At 45.9% G+C, this 22,922-nt stretch overlaps 1 protein-coding gene across 1 annotated transcript in view; it reads left to right on the plus strand.

Moving 5' to 3' along the window:
• Positions 1 to 13,304: 13,304 nt before the first annotated feature.
• SLC7A9 (solute carrier family 7 member 9) overlaps positions 13,305 to 22,922 on the plus strand; it is a 117,895-nt gene continuing 108,277 nt past the window's right edge. The window contains exons 1-2 of the mRNA XM_029608405.1: positions 13,305 to 13,444; positions 13,588 to 13,650. The gene's annotated coding sequence lies outside the window, so the exon portion shown is untranslated. The remainder of the gene's footprint in view (positions 13,445 to 13,587; positions 13,651 to 22,922) is intronic.

Consider the following 22,922-nt stretch of genomic DNA (forward strand, 5'->3'; position numbering starts at 1 on the left):
AGCCCTGTATCAGCCTATGACACTACATAGTGACAGGAGCTGTGCAGGCATGCTGACAGTCCATCATCATTCGCCATCTAAGACAGCAAGGGCATCCACCTCTGTGCTGGGGAAAGACCGGGCCGAGCACTGTGGCACTCATTGTCACCGGCACGGTGACCATCCACCACCACCGCCATCCCAGACATCGGTGCTATCCTATTCGGTGCTGGAGAATGCCCGGGCCAAGCAACATCGTTACTGCCGCCGCCACCACTGTTCCACACAGTGCTGGCAGTCCTCGGTGCTGCAGAATGACCGGACCGACTTCCGAGGAATTCTGCACTGGCGTAACGATACATCGAGCCGCCACAAAGAGGTCCGGGTTCATGAGTCATAATGGCTCCCCTGTACCCAAAGCATTCCCCACCGACACCGGTGTGGGGTTCTGACCCTCCACAAATTACTGTCGTAGCGCCAGATATGCTCAGCCTGTCTCCTCTGTACCTGCACTACCATACCAGGTTACAGAGTTGAGTCGGACGATTATGTCCTTCATGCTGTCCCTCGATGCCTCCTGAAATCCACGGAGCCATTGATCTTCACCGGCTGGTCTTTCTGCGATCCACAACGGATGGTAAGTACTCTAATCCCGCTTCAGCCACAATCCCATTGAGACCTGTTCTCTAAATCGGGCCACATGGTTCAAAAGGTTGCTATTGCCAGCTATGTCGGCCACAATACCAAGAGAACCTCTCTACCAATCATTTGGGATTGCATCAGGACATCCTCCCGTTGTCAGCAATGGGACTCTGTACTGATTAATACTCTGGCTTCTGGTTCCGAATTAAGTACCGAAATCCCAGATGTTCGCTGATCTGCTAGACACAAGATCCAGCAAACACTGCCTCAATTGCAAATCCACCTCGAGGCCTGGCGACAGGTCTTGACATTTTCTTGTACAGCACACAGAAATGCGGGTAAGACTTTTACTGCTCACGCTCCTGTGGGAGATTACATGATATCCAGATTACATCAGCCCCGCCAGTTGGACACCTCCTGGTCTCTCAACTTGCCAGATATCAGAGCGGCCACCCCACTTGGTACCTAAGTTCAGGGTACAGTCCCCCGGACGCTACAAAGCACAGGGATGGGGGGAGTTTTAATCTCACTATTCTTTCTTTCAATAGAAAGTAGTTGCTCTCCGCCTATCCTGGACCTCAGAAATATCAACTTTCTTCAGAAGGGACAGGTAAAATGGTGTCTCTCATCACCATACTTCCATAAGCGCAGTAAGTAGGTTGCCTCTCTCCTCTAATCTTTCTATGTGCTTCATGGTGAGTCAACAATATTACAATCCCAAGCTCTGCCGGTTGCTCCAGCTTCGGCAACTTGGGTATTTCATTAAATCACTAGTAGTGACTGCTGTTTCTCTACGGAGTAAAACATCATTCACTCTTTTCCTTGCATGGACAGCTGCATAACAACAGTCAATCCAAGCAAGGAGCTCTATCTTCTTCACAACTCACTATAACTCGTTTGCCCCGCCCGGCGAGGCTCGGGCGGGGCAAACGAGGTACTGAGAATGAAAACACCTGGGATTGCTGTTAACTACCAAAAATCCCATATAGAACATTTCTGGACACTACAGTCACAACGACCTTCCTGTCCAACAACCGCGCAGACATTCTGACAAATTCCTGTATATCTCTGCACGCATACAACATAACCTCAGCCTCTCAATTCTTTCATTGCTGGGCCATGGGATTTTTTCACCATGCACTTTACTCATAGGTCCAGATTTGCTATGAGTAAGATTCAGTGAAATTTCAATTATCAGTGGATCTAAGCTGTTCAACCGCTTTCGTCCCTGATCCATATTGCAGATCTAGAACCAAGTCCTCGGCTGGTCCTTCTCATGCTCGCATTTACTCAGGGGTGCAGAGTTCTGGCCGGGATGGATAACATGGTAGCAGAAAGACTGAGTTGAGCCTTCAGACCCCACAAGCAATCCCTGGACCAGGGGGTAGTGAATCGGAAATTCCACCTCTGGGGGAGCTCAGACATAGATCTGTTCACATACCCTTGCAACAGGAAGATACCTCAGTTCCATTCCCTGTACAGGTCAAACCAGCCTCAGACGCCCTTGCCCATCACTGCCTCCAATTCCCTTAGTGGTGAAGATTCTCTTGAAGCTTTGCAAGGACAAGAAAACAATGATCCTCGTAACCCCTCACTGCCTGAGACAGGTATGGTTTCCACTCCCATGAGAGTTTTCCATCCAGAGATCGATCAGGCTGGGGACTTCCCCAGATCTCATCATGCAAGATCGAGGTAGGTTGCAGCATCCCAAACTCCAGGCCCTGTTGCTCACAGCCTGGATATTGAGAGGTTAATTCTGCAACTGCTCGATCTCTCAGAGGATGTGTCTCAGGTCCTGGTAGGGTGTCCAGAAAGCCTTCCACTAGAAAGTCCTGTGGCCTGAAGTGGAGGAGGTTTTCCATGTGGTGTGAGCAGATGACCCTAGATCTGTTCTCCTGCCCCACACAAAAACTGCTTGACTACCTTCTACAATTATCAGAAGCTGGCTTAAAAACCAACTCCTTTACAGTTCATCTCAGTGCAATTGAGATGAACTCTAAAGGAGTTGGTATGAGATATAGATGGTATGCCCATCTCTGTATAGCCTATAGTTGTATGATTCATGCAGGGCCTGCTTCAATTGAAACCTTCCCTTAGGCCTCCTGCTGTGTCTTGGGACCTCAATGTGGTGTTAGCTCAGCTGATGAAAGCTCCTTTTGAGCCATCTGACGTATGTGACCTGGAAGGTCATATTTTTGGTGGCGGTCACTTCACGCAGGGTTAGTGAGCTCCAGGCCTTATTGACTTATCCACCTTACACTAAGATTTATAATGACAGTTGTCTTGCGTACACACCCTAAGTTCCTGCCTAAGGTGATGTCAGACTTGCATCTTCACAAGTCTATCATCCTACCAATATTATTCCTCAGGCTTCATTCGCACCAAGGCCTTAGCCTTCTAGCTGGAGTTGACAGTAGCCTGTAGACAGTCCACCCAGCTTTTTATTTCTTTTGACAGGAATAGGTTGGGCATTGCTGTTGCCAAACAGACACTATCCAATTGCCTAGCAGATTGCATCTCCTTCTGTTATGCCCAGGTAGGACTGCATCTTGGGGGCATGTCAAGACTTATTCTGTCAGAGCCATGGCAGCGTTGGTGGCCTATTTAGGAGCAAGCAATTCCTGTAGAGATCTGCAAGACTGTGATGTGGAGTTCTCGCCTCACGAAACCCACTCGCCACCCCACAGAGTTGAGTTTATCCTATTTTTTGTTTTAATCATAATTCTATGTTACAAGTTTGAAGAGGATCCCGCGTGGATGCATGGACTAGGCACGCTCAGTGTGCCTAGTCAAAGTTCTAGAAACTTTGACATAATGTTTCCACATCAGGGCTCCATCTGATGATGTCACCCATGTGACTAACATCCTGCTATCCCCAGAGAACACCTGTTACAAATAAGCAACTCTGCTTTTCATGGGGAGGGTGACGGTTGCCTGGATTGCCCTTCCGGAAGAGGTACTGAGAATGAAAACAGTAAATGAATTCAAAAGGGCATGGAATGAACCTTGTGGATCCCTAAAGGCTGGTGGATGATGATGATGATGATGATGATGATGATGATGAAAAGGGGGCATCAGGTAACCTGCACACAGCGACAGTACACTTAACAGAAGGGATGGGGGATTACTACTCTTAACCAATTAGCCCTGATGGTTTTGATGCAACTGCAGCATTGCTCTCTGCTTTGATGGCTTTTGGGGGGGGGGGGGAGGAGGCAGGGGAAAGGTTATTGGATTCCAAAGACAGCCAATGCTGGGCCCCCAACTTTTAAGGTCTGGGGTACTGATACACTAAGTTTAGGGATAAAGCACAGGACTGTTTCTACAGCCAGTACAAAAGCAAAACACATTCAAGCAGAGGCATTGCCTGAATTGTCAGGAAAGCTGCTCGCCCTGTAAAAATGTTGCTAGCATTAATTTTGTAATGGGTTTGACATTTGCTTGGTTTTGATTGTAAGTATTACTATCCTTAACATAAGTATTGGGGGTAACCTGCACGGAGTGACAGTTACCACCTCTGTCCATTCTTCGCCGGGACCGGCGAAGTCAGGTAAGGCCCATCTAAAGCGGGCGTCCTCGCTGGGACCAGTGGGGCTCGAAAGGCCCGAAAAACACCACAGGCCAGGGTCTCACACACCCTCAAGGCCTCGTTCTGAAGCCGGGGATTCGGCAGAGAATATGCATCGTAAAACACCGGGGACCATTTCATCGGAGCCCGCGCCATCTACGTCGAAAACACACGATGCTTCAAAATGAAGCACGGCGCACCTACGGCGCATAGCCGAGACGACGCATCCTCGACGCGTCACACGACGCACGGAGCAGTCACGAAGCATGGAGCTGATATGGCACATGGAGCAACTGTGCACCACGGAGCACATTCGACGCGAAGCCTATTGCACGACGCACCCACGGAGCATAGAATAATCCAGGATGCCCCTACAGCGCATGGTGCTATGTTTGCCCAATGCACTCCTTTCTGGCGATTGGAGGTGCCAATGCACCTCCAATCGCCAATGCACCTCCAATCGCCAGAAAGGAGTGCATTGGGCAAACATAGCCATAAATCACATATGGCTTCCACAACACAAATAATACGATCAAGAAGTTCGTCAAGAAACTCCGTAACTTCAGATGTAGACATTCAAGGCGTCTCAACATCAGACTCCCTATCATCGGGCCATTCTCCTAGTGGTAGTTCTTTGGCCAGTCTCATCATTTTCTAGAAAAAAGAGACATTTCCTGGCGTGTAGCCAGATGGACTCAGAACAAATGGGTATAGTATGCTCGTGCTAGCAGTTGGAGACGGATCTGACGTCAGCACAGGTATATATACCCCAACAGGAAGCGTAGCAACTTAGTAATTTCCATCTCCAAAGCAGTTTGGAGAGCCTGCATGCTCGCTGAGCGTGTTTCCAATCTACTTTCTTCTTACTAAACTTCTACAGCACCATCGAGCCCCGTACTCCTGCGGTGATACCCTTGGGGTCCCTCCCCCAGTTGAGTTTCCCGGGGTGATTTCCGTGATCCCCCGGAGGTTTAAGTCCTCGGTCCTGTGGCCGAATCGTGGCAGGGACGTAGCCCCCCGGCGAGGCTCGGGCGGGGCAAACGAGGCGCCTCGGTCCCGGCGTGGACGAGGCAGCGGGTGCATTTCCTCAAAGTGCGGCGGTGAAGGTACTTGCCCTCTCCCCCCGCAGCCGGAGACCGCCCGGGTTCCAGCCGGGAAGCGCCGAGGATCAGGTAAGGCGTACATCTCTTACTCTTGGGTCTCCGAGGAACGAGGATCGGAGACGTGGCCTGTAGGCGGCACGCCGTGGAAGGGCGCCATTTTGTTGGCCTTGCTCAGGTATTGAGCGCCCATTATAGGCGCCTGTCTATGACTACGCGCATATTATATATATTATTGTGCGTATATTGCTAACCGCATATTGCTGAGAGCATATTGCATATTATTAAGCGTACATTGCTAAGCCGCATATTGCTGAGAGCATATTGGATATCATTGAGCATATATTGCTAGCCGCATATTGCTGAGAGCATATTGGATATCGGAGAAGAGTCAGCGTGGAACATCAACCGTCTAGAGGCCCGGGCAGTCCGATTGGCATGCCTACGATTTGCTCACAGACTGAAGAACAGAGCAGTCAGAGTGATGTCCGACAACGCCACCACGGTGGCATACATCAATCGTCAGGGCGGAACCAGAAGCCAACAGGTATCTCTGGAGATAGCCCCGCTGATGGCTTGGGCAGAGGCGAATCTTCAGGACATCTCCGCCGTCCACATTGCCGGGAAGGACAACACCGCAGCAGACTTCCTCAGCAGAGAAAGCCTAGATCTGGGAGAGTGGCAGCTGATTATCTGGCAAATCTCTTGACTCCTTATATGCCCATGCAGGCCTTTAGATCCTCTACATTAGTTATTAAGACTTCCTTCCCCATGAGAAATTAGGTTGGAAATGACCAAACATACTACCTTCCAATAACAAGCACCTTGGTAGGTAAGAGGTACACATCATGTCAAAACTTTGTTTTGACAGGTGCCTACTTCCGAGTTAAGCACCAGCCGATCAGTGTTCACTGCTGAGTTAAGCCTCGCTCCTTTCCCTGCCTTAGTCCTGTCCCTTTGTTAAAATCCATCATAGCTCTGCCCATGCCCCGCCCATTTTTGTTCCTTTTTTATGATATCACTTCCGGTCGCACCCCCTGTCTTGCCCTTGTGGAGAATGCAGACCAGAACTGGAAAAACATTTTTAAAGATGGTGGTGGGTGCCTGGAGACAGAAAATGATGCACCTCCAAGATGGCGGCTGTTGTGGTGGGACCCAGAAATGATGTCACGACCACGCATGTGCAGTAAAACCAAAAGAAAGCACATTTTAGTTACCATGAAAACCACCACACTGCCCCCCCTGCTTTTCACCATCTAGAGGGCAGAAGCAGTACTGCACATCCTCAACCATAAATCAACCCCTCCTCTCTCTTTTTTTTTTTTTTTTAATTTGTTTACTTTTTATTTTTAAGTTTAAACAACAAAGTTGTGAAAGTAAAAGGGGACATGCATTTTGTGAGAGGTGTAGAAAAGGAGGAAAAAATTGCAGTTTTTCTTGGGTAAGAATTAGAAGTATAAAAATTCTTAACAGGATATTTTAAGGTGGCAATACCCACACATGGCCCCCCTGCTTTTTGCCATCCAGAGGCCAGAAGCAGCAGTGCACCCCAACCACAAACCAACCCTTTCTCCCTCCTTCATATTTATTTTTAAACATGAACATAAGGAAACTAGTGAAAATAAAGGAAGGTATGGGACGTTACAGCACATTTTAGCCAAGATTTTTGGAAAGCAGAGATGTACAAGAAGTTGTTAAAAAAAACAAAAAACAAAACTATAGGCAAACCAAGATTCCGCAGCCCTCCTTTTCCCCAAGCATATATAAAATGTTTCTTTTTTTAAGAAATGAATACATTGAAAAAGCTATAAATGAGTTAAAACATGGTTGGACAGGCCAGTACAGTAAATAAGTGCAATACACTCGCATAGAAAGATATATATCATTTTAATTATGGCTGTTGGCATCACTATGTTATAACTGTTCAACTTATTCCTTTTTCTCTCTGGATTGTGTCCTAAAAGCGATATTGAGTACCAACTTGTCTTGTATTGTGACTAGGGAACATTAACTGACATGCACCAAAAACTCGAGACATGCTGAAAGAAAACTATTTCAATGGTTTTAAAGGTCTTGCCTCTAGCTAAAACCACGGTAGCTCAGATGGCAAGAACATTAGATTTTCATCATTATTAACTTGCATAGAGAGTACATTTTGACAATACAAGACTACAAGTGATCTTCCTAGACAGGCCGAAAATACCTTTTCTTTCTTATGGTATTGGAACGCATAGGAAAGGGGCCATAAGTCTGAAAGTTGAGGGTGCGTGTGGTGGGGCAAGGCAGAGGCACGACCACACAACATGCATAGGAAAAGGTGGCAGTGACCATATAAGCCAAATCACTGGCAAAATTGTAAAAAAAAAAAAAAAAAAGGCTGTATCATAGCTCCATTGAAAAAAATGGACCCTTACAAAACCCCCGAAAGACAGGTGATAGAAAGAGGGGGACAAGCCCCAGTTCTCAAAGCAGGGCATATACCCTGTTATTTTCTTATAGTCCTCAACATGGTGTCAGAAGGGGACCCGGATGTAGGAATTGTGCTTGATTCTCTGGTGAGCATTAGCATCTTCAAAGAAGCACCGGTTGATGCAGATATAAACGAGATGCCACTGATGCAAAAATTGTTTGACACCCAAGAAATGAGTGATGATGAAGCGGAACAAGAAACACCTGAAAGAGCGATAGAGGGGGGAAACCCACAGTTCTCAAGGAGGGGCAAATCCTCCCTAATGTTCTTAGGGGTCTCATCCGTCAAGCGGAGTTGGAAGGGCAATTGGCTGAGGAATTTTGATGGAATCTCCGGAGAGTGGTACCGGTGCGGAAGGAGAACAGAAAGAATGACCCATCAATGCAGAGATAGATGAGATGCCATTGGCGCAAAAGTTGTTCAACTCCCAAGAAATGAGTGATAACAAAGAGGACAGAGAAAAACAGATCCAGTGGCAAACAAAGGTGACAGTGGTACTGTACATGGAACTGTACTAACAGTGGGAGATGCTATGTCGGATTACTTTAATAAACTAGAAGAAGAAGATTGTTCAGCCATGGTAGCAGAGGTAAGTGTGTTTTTAAATTTTTGTGGGTGTTATGACAGAAAAAGTACTTGTTTCTATAATGTTCTATTTCCTAGCGTGTAGCAGATGGACTCATTACAAATGGGTATAGTGTGCTCGTGTTAGCAGTTGGAGACGGATCTTACGTCAGCAAGTGGTACATATACCCCTGCAGGAAGTGCAGCAGCTCAGTAATTTCCGTCTCCAAAGCAGTTTGGAGCTACCTTACGCTCGCTGAGCGTTTTTCCAAATTCTAACGACTAAATTCTTAGAAGAAAACCTACCTGAAGACGAGCCCCGCACTCCTGCGGTGATACCCTCGGGTCCCTCCCCTAGTTGAGTTTCCCGAGGTGATTTACGTGGTCATTCGGAGGTAAGCACCTCGGTCCGGTGGCCGGATCGCGGCAGGGACCTTGCCCCCGAGTGAGAAGGGCTCGGGCACGGCATAGAGGCAGCCTCGGTCCCGATCCGTTCGCGGTGAGGACCTAGCCCCCGAGTGAGAAGGGCTCGGGCGCAGCTTAGAGGCAGCGGGTGCACTTCCTCGAGCGCGGCGGTAACGGTACTCACTCTCTCCCCCCGCAGCCGGAGACCGCCCGGGTCGCAGCCGGGAAGCGCCGAAGATCAGGTAAGGCGTACATCTTTACTTTACTGGTCTCCGAAGAGCGAGGATTACCAGGGTCTGCCTACGAGGCAGCCCGCCAAGGAGGTCGCCATTTTGCCTGCCTGTTCGCCGCCTCGATCTAGCATACAGACTAAGCGGGGCGACGGGCGTGAATGTTAGGCGCCCGAAAATATTTGGGTGCACTTTGATAGACGCACGTTGCTCGGCGCACGCTGATAGGCGCACGCCGATAGGCGCACGTTGATAGGCGCACATTGAAAGGCGGAGAGCACACTGGAGTGTACGGATAACAGACGCGATGGAGCGTATGGGAGCCGGCACCTCCAGAATCAGGCATAAGAGCTCTAGGCCTCTGCTCAGCATGCCACCTTAGAGCCACACAGAGCGAGGAAGCAGACTCCCTATGTGCCCAATGTGAGGAGGCCCTGGGAGTTCCAGGCCAGGGCCGGTCCCAGCCCAGTTTGACTGCCAGTTCCTCAGGGAACACGCCGAACCTAGCAGGCCGCGCAACCCCCACGCGTGCCGACCCCAGATTTTATAACATGCATGCGCATTCTCAGATATTGTTACAAAATATTATAATTTGACTGTCATACACATTTTGAATTGTTACAGAAGATGTGAATAGAAAACAAATCACAGCTTCCAATTCTCTTTTTCCAAGGGCTTGCATCTCTTTTTTTCAGAAATGAAATGTATTTGAAATCTATACCGCTGTCACCTTTGTCTATGTCCGCCACTGGATCTGTGTTTTCTCTGGACTCTTCATTATTACTCATTTCTTGGGAGTCAAACAACATTTGCGCCAATGGCATCTCCATCCATCTCTGCCCCAGTCGGTCCTTCTTCGCATTCTCTTTTGGTACCAGTTCCGCTCTCTGGAGATGCCATCAAAATTCCCAGTTGCCTTTCCGACTCCACTTGATGGATGAGGTCTCTAAGAACATCACAGAGGGTTTTTGCCCCACCTTGAGAACAAAGGTTTCCTCCCCTCTTTCTATTGCCCTTCTTTCAGGTGTTTCTCGTTCCACTTCATTATCACTCATTTCTTGGGTGTAGAACAATTTTTGCGCCAGCAGCAGCTTGTCTATCTCTGCATCGATCAGCCCTTGGTAACACTCTCTGGAGAATCAAGCACAGTTCCTAAAGCCGGGTACCCTTCCAACACTGCGTTGAGGTCTCAAAGAAAGCAGCGGGACATATACCCTGCCTTGAGAACCGGGGGCTGTCCCCCTCTTTCTATCACCTGTCTTTCAAGGGTTTTGTAGGGGTCCATTTTTTTCAACAGGGCTATGATACAGTCTTTTTTTTTAATTTGCCAGGAATTCAGCTTATATGGCTGCTGCCGCTTGTTATCTTTTCCTACGCATGCTGTGTGGTCGTGCCTCTGCCTTGCCCCACCACACTCACCCTGGACATGTTCAGAATTGTTGGCCCCATTCCTATCTGTTCCATCACCATAAGAAAAAAAATGGTATTTTCATCCTGTCTAGGATGATCACTTTGTAGTCTTGACTTGTCAAAATTTACTCTCTATGCATGTTAATAATGATTCTAATGCTCTTACCGTCTGAGCTACCACAGTTTTAGCTAGAAGCAAGACCTTTAAAACTGTTGAGACAATGTGCACAAATCTCTCATTCATTATGGAAATTCAGACTCACCGGGCACTCTGTGGGAAATACTGGGTCAGAATATCACCCCATCAAGGTAAGTATTGGGCCATGTTTATCACCGCAAAAATTCTTATAGAGTTTGAGACAAGCAAACATATATCTCCTTCCATTCTAGAAGTAATGAGTGGCTTGAAGCAGTGCTTATCAACCCAGTCCATGGGAGCCACCCAACCAGTTTTCAGGATATTTATAAAGAATGTGCATGAGAGAGATTTGTATACAATGCAGGTAATCTCTCTCATGTACATTCTTTGTCGATATCCTGAAAACCCAACTGACTGGGTGGGTCCTGGGATATTATTACTACTACTATTATTTTCATTTATATGCCGCTTCATGCACAAGGCCCTAATGTTGGGAATCCCAGCCACGGACAGCCATCGCTGGGTCCCCCCTTACCGCCAAGCATGCCTCCTGCTCCGCGGGCTGTCCCATCCCAGCTTGGGCCACTTCGGGGCTTTCTCACTGCATTCTCCCCATGAGGGAGACGCCACCCACTAGGCATGCGCGAGCACGACTGCCCGGGATTTAAAGGGGCCGCGGCAGGAAACTTCGGCCCGACCCCAAGTCCCACGTCATCACTGGAGGCCTGGAAATAGGCTGTTTCAGACCTCGTTGCCTTGCCCTGGCAACAGGTCGCCTCCTGGGAGAATCTAGTTACTTGTTCCTGACTCTGTCCAGTATCCTGCTTGTTCCTGACTCCGTTCCTGCCTTCCTGCCTGCTCCAGCTCCTCTCCTGCTCCTGAGTTCCAGTTCCCACTTGCTTGGTCTTCGGTTTGACTTCGGTTTGGTACCTGGTTTCGTCTGTCTGCTGCCCGTCCTGACCCTTGGCTTGCTGACTTCGTCTGTCTGGCCTGACCTCTGGCCCGTCTCCTCGACTTGCACCTCTACTGCCTGCCTAAGACCCCTGGACCGTCTCAGACTACCCCCGTCTTCAGCCTGCCTCGACTCAGACTGTTCTTGTACTCCTCTTCGCCAGGAGACCTTCTCCTAAGTCCTGCTGGCCCCGGCACCCAAGGGCTCAACCTGCGGGGAATGAGAGCCGGTATAGGTGAAGGCCCTGTCTGGTCTCCTGGTCCTGGTCCTGATCCACCTCCCAACTGTGAGTACCGCAGCCGGCCTTCCTTCAGTGGGTCCACCATTCACAACACCTAAGCAGCACACAAGACCACATACATAGAAATAAAACAAATTAAACTAATGAAAACAAGTGCTCTGCAATATACAAATCAGAAAACTAAAACCACTAACTCACTTAAAATAAAAAACAACTCATTGCAAGGTCAGGATACAAATAATACTCAAACACCTGTATAAAGTAATATCAACGAATTGAACAAAAATGCCAGCCTGAACAAAAATGTCTTCAACATTGCCTCAAATGTTTTAGTACATCACCAATCGAAGCTCTTGTGGCAAGGAGTTCCAGAATATTGGAACAGCCATTGAAAGTGCCTTTTCTCGTGGGTTTGCTAATCGTGCTTGCCGAATGGTGGGGTCATCTAACCAACCCCGCTGTGATGAACAGAGCAGTCTTGTAGGGTTATAAACCTGATGCATCACATTAGCCCATGCATAGGAATTGAGCAATAACAATTTGTGGACTAACAATGCAACCTTGTATTGAATCCACCACACGACGGTTGAGAACCAAAAACAAGCATTGCTTTTGTCCAGTCTATTTTCAGTGAGAGGATGCTACAAAACAACGTATCCATATTGTAACGGTCCTGCAGCCGCCCTTCGATTACATGGAATTCCTGCTTAAACTCTGCTCCGTGGTAAGATTGCCTGTAAAGGCATTTTACATTCTTTATTTAACTTAGAATTAGACACGTGGGAAGGAGCTGAGAACTGGATTTTCTTTAATAGGAATCTGATCCCCTTCTGAGGATGCCCATAGGATTCTGTTTGTCTTCCCCCACCCTCACCCCCTGGCCCCCAGCATCTCAGTTTGGATGGAAAAATAAATGTTAGCAGCTACCTTTGAGCTTCAGTGTTTTGTACTGCCTGAATCAAAAGATCAGGATTTGCAATTTAGCAACATCGGTGAGTCCCGATGGCAATCCTTCCGCAGAGCATCAGCGCGCGAGAACGAAAGTTGCACAGCACTCCAGACCCTGGGAAAATCTGCCCTTGTGTGATTATTATAAGCTGGACAAGCTGCTCGCCTGTCAACAGCTCACTGGTATTTTTGCTGTGTTGAAATCCTTTCACCTCAGTAACTAAGGCCGCCACCTGAACCCAGCTCGGCCATAAACAGGTAGACCCAGTTCTGGTTCTGCCCTATTGCCTCCACGGACTTGTAAATATCAATCCCAACTCTCTCTTCCGCACCCCCCCCCCCCCCAAATGAAAAGCAGGATAACTCCATAAGGTACAGCGGGGGAAAAATCCAGACCGTGGGTCAACTGACAACCCTACCTGCAAGGAAAAGTGGAATCAGAGCTTTTAGAAGGAAACTTAACATGTTAAAAGCCATCAGTCCATTGCTAATAATGGTGTGCTTTTCTTTGAAACTGTGCCCAGTGTTCCTCGCAATGCAAGCAGCTGGAAGAGTAAGGTTTGCCAGTACGAGTGCAGTCCAAGTGCCCCCTTGTGGAGTTAAAGCTCCTTTCCTCGCTTTCTGTTAGTTAAACATTGAAACTTGTTTTGCAGACAGTGGGTCATTGTATTAACAGGTCCTTGTTTACTGCAAGCTGAAAGAAAGCATCCAGAGTTATTTTGTCACCTTCCTCTGGGCACCCCAGCTTCAAATGTCAGTGGTGGCAGGATCGACTTCTTTTAATCTGTAGTACCTTGTAAGTGCTAAAATTTCTTTTCTGGTTGTTTGCCTGTTTAGAGGAGGAATTATTTTATCCTCAGAATTTAAACTGTAACGTTCAGGAGGCATTTCTTTGGCAGAGTTAATCTCTCGATGCAGTGACGTGTCTTTGTTTTGCAGTGCTTTCAGTGACAAGGTGGTGTGGCCGTGGTGAAGTGAACCAGCAGGGGTGTGTGTGGCCAGGTACGCCAAGTAACATTTTATTCTGTCTGAATTTCTGAATGCATCTTAGCCTTTTACCTGTTTATACTGCAGGAAGAAAACACCCTGTTTTCAGTTCTTTGATAGAGTTCAGGCCGGGATCACCGACATCTGTAAGTGCTTAATATAGATTAGGACTTCTGGTTAACCTTTACACAAAATTCAAATCCACTTCTGTGTCAAGAAGGCCCTTGGTGGATACATGGATTTCAAGGATATTAATTTTGAATGTCAACCCCCAAAAAAAAAGGCAGTGCTATGAACTGGGCTTCTAAGAATGCATGGGGATAACCTACACAGAGCCTCAGTTACAACCCTAAATGACTGTGATGTGATTGCATTTGGCCTTCACGAAAGCACCGGATAAGTTGTATGGAGCGACAGTTACAACTCTAAACAGCAATGGTACAACAGCCTCAGGCTTCCAAGAAGACTGGAGTGACCTGCATGGAGAAAGCACAGTTAAAAACCATACTTCAAGGAGCATGGAGTTTGGATATATATTTTTTTTTTTTTTTTACAAAGGCCTCGCAAATCTCGGTGGCCGTAGGCATTATTAAAACTTCGTAATAAAATGCGGAAGATGGCCAGGGTCTTGGCTTGTTATGAGGAATTACAGAAGGACCTTGTGAGACTAAGTAGATTGGACATCTAAAATGGGAGATGAAATTTAATGTGGACCAGTGCAAAATGATGCACACAGGGAAAAATAATCTCAGCGACAGGTGCACAATGTTGGGTTCCATGTTAGAAACCAATATCCAGGAAACGGATCTTGGGAGTACTTATGGACAATATTTTGAAAGCCTCAGCTCAGTGCGGTGACCGTCAAAAAAGCAAATAGAATGTTAGGAATTCTATGGAAATGAATGGAGAATAAAACTGAGAATATCGTAATGCTTCTGTATCAATCCATGGTGTGCCTGCACCTTGAGTACTGCATGCAGTTCTGGTTGCTCCTTCACAAAAGAAAAAAAAATAACAGAACTAGAAAATGCATTGAGAAAGGCAACAAAAATGATAAAGGGGATGAAATGGCTCCCTTATGAAGAAAGGTTAAACAGGTTAGGGCTTTTCAGCTTGAAAAAGAGACAAATGGAAGTGGTAGAGGTCTATAAAATCGTGGATTGGGTGGAACAGACAGCGGACAGTTATTTACTCCTTTAAATATTAAAACAAAAGGACCCTCCATGAAATGAACAGCCAGCACATTTAAAACAAATCATAGAAAGTACTTTTTCGCTCAACACACAGTCACACTGAGAAATCTGTTGCCAGAGGACAACACGGTCAAGCCAACCAGCAGAGTGAAATTTAAAACAGATTTGAACAGGTTCCTGAAGGAAAAGGCCATAAATAGTTATTAGCCAGGTAGACTTAGGAAAGCCAGTGCTTATCCCTGGAAGTCATCAAGAAGAAACAGAATTGCTTTTGGGATTTACCAAGTACTTGTGACCCAAACTGGCCACTGCCAAAGAATGGATGCTGGACGTGATGGACCTTGGTCTGACCTAGCATGATGCATGCATGTGTTCTTATGAAGAGCATGCTCTGAATAGCTTCAGATTGGGGTAAAATGACAAAACTATGATTTTCCCTTAAGAACATAAGAAAATGCCATACTGGGTCAGACCAAGGGTCCATCAAGCCCAGAATCCTGCTTCCAACAGTGGCCAATCCAGGCCATAAGAACCTGGCAAGTACCCAAAAACTAAGTCTATTCCATGTTACCATTGTTAATGGCAGTGGCTAAATGAACTTAATAGCAGGTAATGGACTTCGCCTCCAAGAACTTATCCAATCCTTTTTTAAACACAGCTACACTAACTGCACTAACCACATCCTCTGGCAACAAATTCCAGAGTTTAATTGTGCGTTGAGTAAAAAAGAACTTTCTCCGATTAGTTTTAAATGTGCCCCATGCTAACTTCATGGAGTGCCCCCTAGTCTTTCTACTATCCGAAAGAGTAAATAACCGATTCACATCTACCTGTTCTAGACCTCTCATGATTTTAAACATCTCTATCATATCCCCCCAAGTGGGCTTGAAATCTGAAAGCCAAAAGGAGCAGGAGAAAAATGCTGGGTCAACAAAAGCTTCACCTATATTTATTTATTTATTTATTTATTTATTTAAAGGCTTTTATATACCGGAGTTCATGCACTTGTGCATACCACTTCGGTTTACACAGAACAAGGAACAGAAAATTACATCAAACAGATTGAACAATTAAACAAATATACAATTACATCCAACAATTGGGTATAAATAACATGGCTAACTTAGTAGGAACTTAGAGTTTGAGGTAAAGGAGAGAAATAGTACCAAGTGGTAACAGAACAATGTTAATGGCTAAATAATAAATATAAATAGTAAATACAAATTCTTATAATAAATACAGGTGTTTACAGATTACAGTCTTCATGAAAAGTTTACGTCTACAGAATAGGGTTAAGTAAATAAGAACTGGCGGTTATTTCTATAGGAGTGAAGACTTCAAAAACTGAGGTTACATCTGGATTAAGAGGTATTGGTGTAGCATGCTCAAATATTTAATGATTTGGAACTGTGAGACCAAGGATAAAATTAGGAGTTGTTTGATATGATTATAAAAGCGAGAATGATTCAAGTTCTGGGATGTGGTTCTGAGCTAGACCTTTAAGTGTAGGCTTTTGTAAAGAGCCAGGTCTTGAGTTTCTTTTTGAATGTTCGAGTACACGTTTCGAGGCGAATGTCCGTGGGGAGGGCATTCCAATGAAGGGGGCTGGCAGTCGAGAATGCACGTTTCTTGAGTGAGGACTTGGCTGAAGGTACGTGTAAGGTGCCTAAGTATCTGTTTCTGATTGGTCTTGAAGACTCGTGTAGGCGAAGTGGAAGGCTTAGATCTAGCGACGTTTGTGAATGGATGTTCTTGTGTGTTATAGTTAGCACTTTGAAAATGATTCTGGATCTGATGGGGAGCCAGTGTAAGTGTTTTAGTATGGGTGTTATGTGTTCACTTCTGCTGGTGTTAGTAAGAATCCTTGCGGCGGAGTTCTGCAACATTTGTAGAGGTTTTGTGGTTATGGTTGGAAGGTCTATAAGCAGAGAGTTGCAGTAATCGATCTTGGAAAATAGTATTGTTTGGAGGACTGTTCTGAAGTCCTGAAAATGCAGGAGAGGTTTCAGCTTTTTCAGAATATGTAGTTTATAATAGCATTCTTTCGTTGTGTTCTTGACAAATTCTTTGAGGTTCAGCCTTTTGTCTAAGGTGACCCCCAGGTCTCTTACTTGAGTGGAATTGATCATTGGTGGTGAGGTTAGGTTGTTGGTAGGCTGAAGGTTCTCATCTGGAGTGATAAGCAAAAGTTCTGTTTTTGACGTATTAAGTACTAGGTTAAGGCTAGATAGGAGTGAGTTTATGGACTGTAGACAATTGTTCCAGAAGTTGATGGTGCTGGAGATGGAGTCAGTGATTGGCAGCAGAATCTGAACATCGTCTGCGTATATGAAGTGTGTGACCTTAAGACTTGAGAGTAGATGACATAGGGGGAGAAGATAGATGTTAAAGAGGGTGGGGGAGAGAGAGGATCCTTGGGGAACTCCGAAAGAGGATTTGACCGGGAGGGAATCCTTGTTGCTGATTCTGACCTTGAAAGTCCTATTGTGTAGGAAGGATCTGAACCATTCCAGGGCTGATCCTGAGATGCCTATGTCTGAGAGCCGGTCGATCAGGATAGAGTGTTTTACGGTATCAAACGCAGCTGATAGGTCGAGGAGAATCAGGAGGTATGGGGTCTTTTTCTCCAGACCTACGAGGACTCCATCAGTTAGAGAGGTTAGGAGGGATTCCGTACTAAGGGATTTGCGGAATCCGAATTGGGCTGTTGTGAGTATTTTATGCTCTTCTAGGTATTCAGATAACTGTTTGTTGACTATCCTCTCCATAAGTTTGGCTACAAATGGAAGGTTAGCTATGGGGCGAAAATTAGCTGGGTCTGTAGGGTCCAAGTTGGGTTTTTTGAGGAGAGGTTTGAGGGTGGCTAGTTTCAGGATGTCTGGTACTAGTCCTTGGGTTAGCGAGCTATTAATTATCTCTGCTAAGGGCTTCGCTATGATGTTCGGGATGGTGAGTAGGAGCTTAGAAGGGATGGAATCTGTCGGGTGAGTGGAGGGTTTCATCTTTTTGAGAGTCATTTCGATTTCAAGTGAGGAGATAGGTTCGAATGAATCTATGAATATATTTTCCTTGTGTATATGAAGAGAAAAGGCAGTGGGGGAATATGACAGAAACGTTAACATCTTTAGCATGAATCTATGAATATATTTAGCATGAATCTATGAATATATTTTCCTTGTGTATATGAATATATTTTCCTTGTGTATATTTTCCTTGTGTATATGAAGAGAAAAGGCAGTGGGGGAATATGACAGAAACGTTAACATCTTTAGCAGGCTACAGTTAAGTATGGGAGGATGCAATTTTCTGTAGAAAAAGAAGCTCACAGCCAAGAGGCCCCAATATGAAATTGCAGGGAAGAAAAACTTCTTTATTGAGAGGTTGGTAGATATCTGTATTTGCCTATCAACAGCAGGAGTAGGAACCAAAACCTTGACTTTATCTGTCCCAAGTGGGCTTAAATTAAGAAGGCTGTGATAACAGCAGGGATGGGGACTAGGTAGGCTAACAGAAAGTGGAATTTGGGGAGCAGTGAAGCTGGGTATTGGACTTGCTATGAAAACATATATGCCTATCTACTTGGATCAGTAGAAAGCCGCAAAGGAGGTGAGGATGAAGTTAACTTGCAGACTGATAGTATGGCCGAGTCACCCTCTCTCGAAGAGGAGACCCTGTTTTCCAATATGCAACGGTGGCAGGGTTTTGGTACATTCTCAGACATAATCAGGGGGAGGTGACACGATTCCTAGCATGGGCAGCAGAATGATTTGGCTACATTTTCCTTCTAAGGACCCAAAGGAGAAAGAGTGATCCTCTGCAGGAAATCAAACCAGTACAGCTAATAGATGGGAGAAGTCTTAATGTAGCGGGTGCTGATAGGTGCAAGGAAGGGTAATGACCAGAGTTGGAAGAGCATAGATGGTCAACCTTGTATGGCTGACAGTTGGTAGGGCAGTATAGGCAAGGGCAACCAGGCAGACTGTGTGGATCAAATGGTCCTTGTTAGGTTTTATAGGTTTCGTGGACCCTTGGCCCGAGGTGGGGGTTGACACTACCTGAGGGGTTGGGCCCCACAGATCCCCACCATCGGGAAGTGAGGCAGATTGGAACCAGAGGCAATAGCAGCACAGCTGTGGCCCAAAAGAGAGGAGGCGTAGAAGAGCTGTCTGCGTCACAACCACGTGATCGCAGGCACCTGCACTGTAGCAGTACTGTGGGGTGTCCCAGGAACGGGGTCAGAGAGAGTCAGTTCAATGGTATCGCAGTGCTAGGTAGGTCAGGAGAGAGGATATACCAGAGGAAGGATCTCCATTGTAGAAGTGCACAGGACAGGCCCCAAGGAGTGGGGAATGCGGAGACAGGACCCCTGATGTGGTAATGATGAAGCTGCCCCGAGGAGCGGGGAAGCGTGGAGACAGGATCTCTGGTGTAAGAGTGCTGGGCCTACCCTGAGGAGCAGGGAAGCGTAGAGACAGGATCTCTGAGGTAGTAACGCTGAGGCTACCTCGAGCAGCGGGGAAGCGAGGAGACAGGATCTCTGGCATAGTAGTGCTATGGCTACCCTGAGGAGCGAGGTAGCGCGGAGGCAGAGTCCCAGGAAGGGAAGCGCAGAGCAGGCCCCTGAGGAATGGGTACCCAGAGCTAGTCAGAGAGCAGAGATCCAAGGCAGGAACTGCAGGTCCGGAGAACAGGAACAAGCACCAGAGGAGCTCAGGGAACTCATTGCCAAGTCGGTTAGTGTAGGCCAAAGGAGGTGTTTAAATATCTCAGTCTTGTAATGTCATCAGCCAGGGACGACCCTGGAGTTCCCGCTCTTGGGCCTTTAAAGGTAGGACAGATGGCGCGCGCGCGCGTGCCCCTAAGGAGGCCCAGAGTTGGAGCGCAGATCAGCGGCATCCCAGCCGCCACGTAGGGCACGGAGAGCCATGAGGAACGCGGCGGTAGTGGCTGGCCACGGCCGCGAGTTCACCAGGAGTGGCGAGCCAGCCATGACATGATGTGAGTTGGGTTGGCCGCAGTCCTTTTCCACAGACATCTAATATCACTGTTTAAAAAAAAACTAACTTTCTCACATTTGATAAACACAGTGACAATACCTTGAGAACAGCTAAATTAAAAACTTTCCCCTTTAATTACACTGTTTATCTTTTCTGTGTCTTGGTAGGTAAGAAGGTGATAGTCCATATACATACTTGTGACGAAATATTAACCAGTGTTGATTGCAGTTGTTACCCTTCACTACAAAGGACTAAGTTGGGGCTGACTGTCATCTTTTGCCTAAGTTTCCCTTGATCAAGTCTTGATCATCTATGCACCCCACCTGTTTTTGGGGAACCATAATTGATGGAGCAAGGGTTGTTCTTGATTATACTGGAGAATATGAAAAACTGAATGAAGAAATGAACTGGCTTTATACATGTGCATTCAGAGATATGGAGGAAATAAAGCCATCTTCATTAGAAGAAGGACAGGTAGGGGGGAGATGGCCGCTGTTAGAGACGCACGTTGAAGAGGCTCTCTCCGATCGCAATTTCTAATTTCTTCTTACCGCGATACAAAATGCCTCACACTAAGTGTAAAGTGACGCCATCAGAGTTAGCACCAGTTGAGAGGGCCGCTGCAGACGCCGACATGGAGCAGGTGTCAGCGCTGCTGGCTGAGGGGATATCTTTAAGTCCCAGCGCCCCGAGAACTCCCTCTCCGCCTCGCTTTCAAACATCTTAGCAGCTACCCCCAGACCCTGAGAGGAGGTGATTAAAGAGCTACAGATTGAAAACTTTGCCGAAGGTAGCAGGCTAGGCATAGCGGGGAACGTTGAGCTTCCACCGCAGGTGACGCCTATTCCCATATAATATCTGGGGACTCTGCTACTTCGATTGGAGCTATTAATCTTAGGAAGAAAGGTATGAGCCAAGCAGGAGCAGGTGATGTGGAGCCCAGGATAGACACAGTTATTTCATCCCCCCTGGTAAAGCCTGCTGTGATTACTATGGATTCCTTATGGTCTGCCTTGATGTCTTTGGAAACTGCAATATCAAATCTGACTAAGATTACCTTGGATTCAAAGCAACGTCTCCTAAATATTGAAAATACAATTGCCTCACAAAATATAAAGTTGGAGCAATTGGAATCTCGGGTGGACACTGTGGAGTCCCTTCAGCACAAATTTGTTCAATCGGATATTATCAATGCAAAAAAATTGGAAAATATTGAAAATTCTTTGAAATTTCTGAATTTATGGGTTCTCAATTTTCCATATGTGAAGCTGATATCAACTTATGAGATGTTCAAAACCTATCTTATTCACAATTTGAAAATAACTATTGAAGGGTTACCTGTGATATCAAAGATATATTACCTCCCTTTCAAGGAAGATATTGCTAGTGGGGAGCAGCCAATGGATGTCTCATTAAACCTGACAGAAGTTTTGGAGTCGTCAATAGAGACAACAATAACAAAAAGGGCAACTCTTAAGAACAAAGAACATGCCATACTGGGTCAGACCAAGGGTCCATCAAGCTCAGCATCCTCTTTCCAACAGTGGCCAATCCAGGCCATAAGAACCGGGCAAATACCCAAAAACTAAGTCTATTCCATGTTACTGTTGCTATTATAGCAGTGGCTATTTTCTAAGTCAACTTAATTAATAGCAGGTAATGACTTCTCCTCCAAGAACTTATCCAATCCTTTTTTAAACACAGCTATACTAACTGCACTAACCACATCCTCTGTCAACAAATTCCAGAGTTTAATTGTGCGTTGAGTGAAAAATAACTTTCTCCGATTAGTTTAAAATGTGCCACATGCTAACTTCATAGAGTGCCCCCTAGTCTATTATCTGAAAGAGTAAATAACTGATTCACATCTACCCATTCTAGACCTCTCATGATTTTAAACAATCTATCATATCCCCCCTCAGCCTTCTCTTCTCCAAGCAGAAAAGTCCTAACCTCTTTAGTATTCCTCTTAGGGGAGCTGTTCCATTGGTGGCCCTTCTCTGTACCTTCTCCATCACAATTATATCTATTTTTGAGATGTGGCGACCAGAATTGTACACAGTATTCAATGTGGGGTCTCACCATGGAGCGATACAGAGGCATTATGACATTTTCCATTTTATTCACCATTCCCTTTCTAATAATTCCCAACATTCTGTTTGCTTTTTTGACTGCCGCAGCACACTGAACCGACGATTTCAATGTGTTATCCACTATGACGCCTAGATCTCTTTCTTGGGTGGTAGCACCTAATATGGAACCTAACATTGTGTAACTATAGCATGGGTTATTTTCCCCTAAATGCATCACCTTGCACTTATCCACATTAAATTTCATCTGCCATTTCGATGCCCAATTTTCCAGCCTCACAAGGTCTTCCTGCAATTTATCACAATCTGCTTGTGATTTAACTACTCTGAACAATTTTGAATCATCTGCAAATTTGATTACCTCACTCATCGTATTTCTTTCCAGATCATTTATAAATATATTGAAAAGTAAGGATCCCAATACAGATCCCTGAGGCACTCCACTGCCCACTCCCTTCCACTGAGAAAATTGTCCATTTAATCCTACTCTCTCTGTTTCCTGACTTTTAGCCAGTTTGTAATCCATGAAAGGACATCACCATCTATCCCATGACTTTTTACTTTTCCTAGAAGCCTCTCATGAGGAACTTTGTCAAACGCCTTCTGAAAATCCAAGTCCACTACATCTACCGGTTCACCTTTATCCACATGTTTATTAACTCCTTCAAAAAAGTGAAGCAGATTTGTGAGGCAAGACTTGCCTTGGGTAAAGCTATGATGACTTTGTTCCATTAAACCATGTCTTTCTATATGTTCTGTGATTTTGATGTTTAGAATACTTTCCATTATTTTTCCTGGCACTGAAGTCAGGCTAACCGGTCTGTAGTTTCCCGGTTTGCCCCTGGAGTCCTTTTTAAATATTGGGGTTACATTAGTTATCCTCCAATCTTCAGGTACAATGGATGATTTTAATGATAGGTTACAAATTTTTACTAATAGGTCTGAAATTTCATTTTTTAGTTCCTTCAGAACTCTGGGGTGTATACCATCCGATCCAGGTGATTTAC

The sequence above is a fragment of the Rhinatrema bivittatum genome, chromosome 7, assembly GCF_901001135.1.
Source record: "Rhinatrema bivittatum chromosome 7, aRhiBiv1.1, whole genome shotgun sequence".
NCBI classification, from domain to species: Eukaryota; Metazoa; Chordata; class Amphibia; order Gymnophiona; family Rhinatrematidae; genus Rhinatrema; species Rhinatrema bivittatum.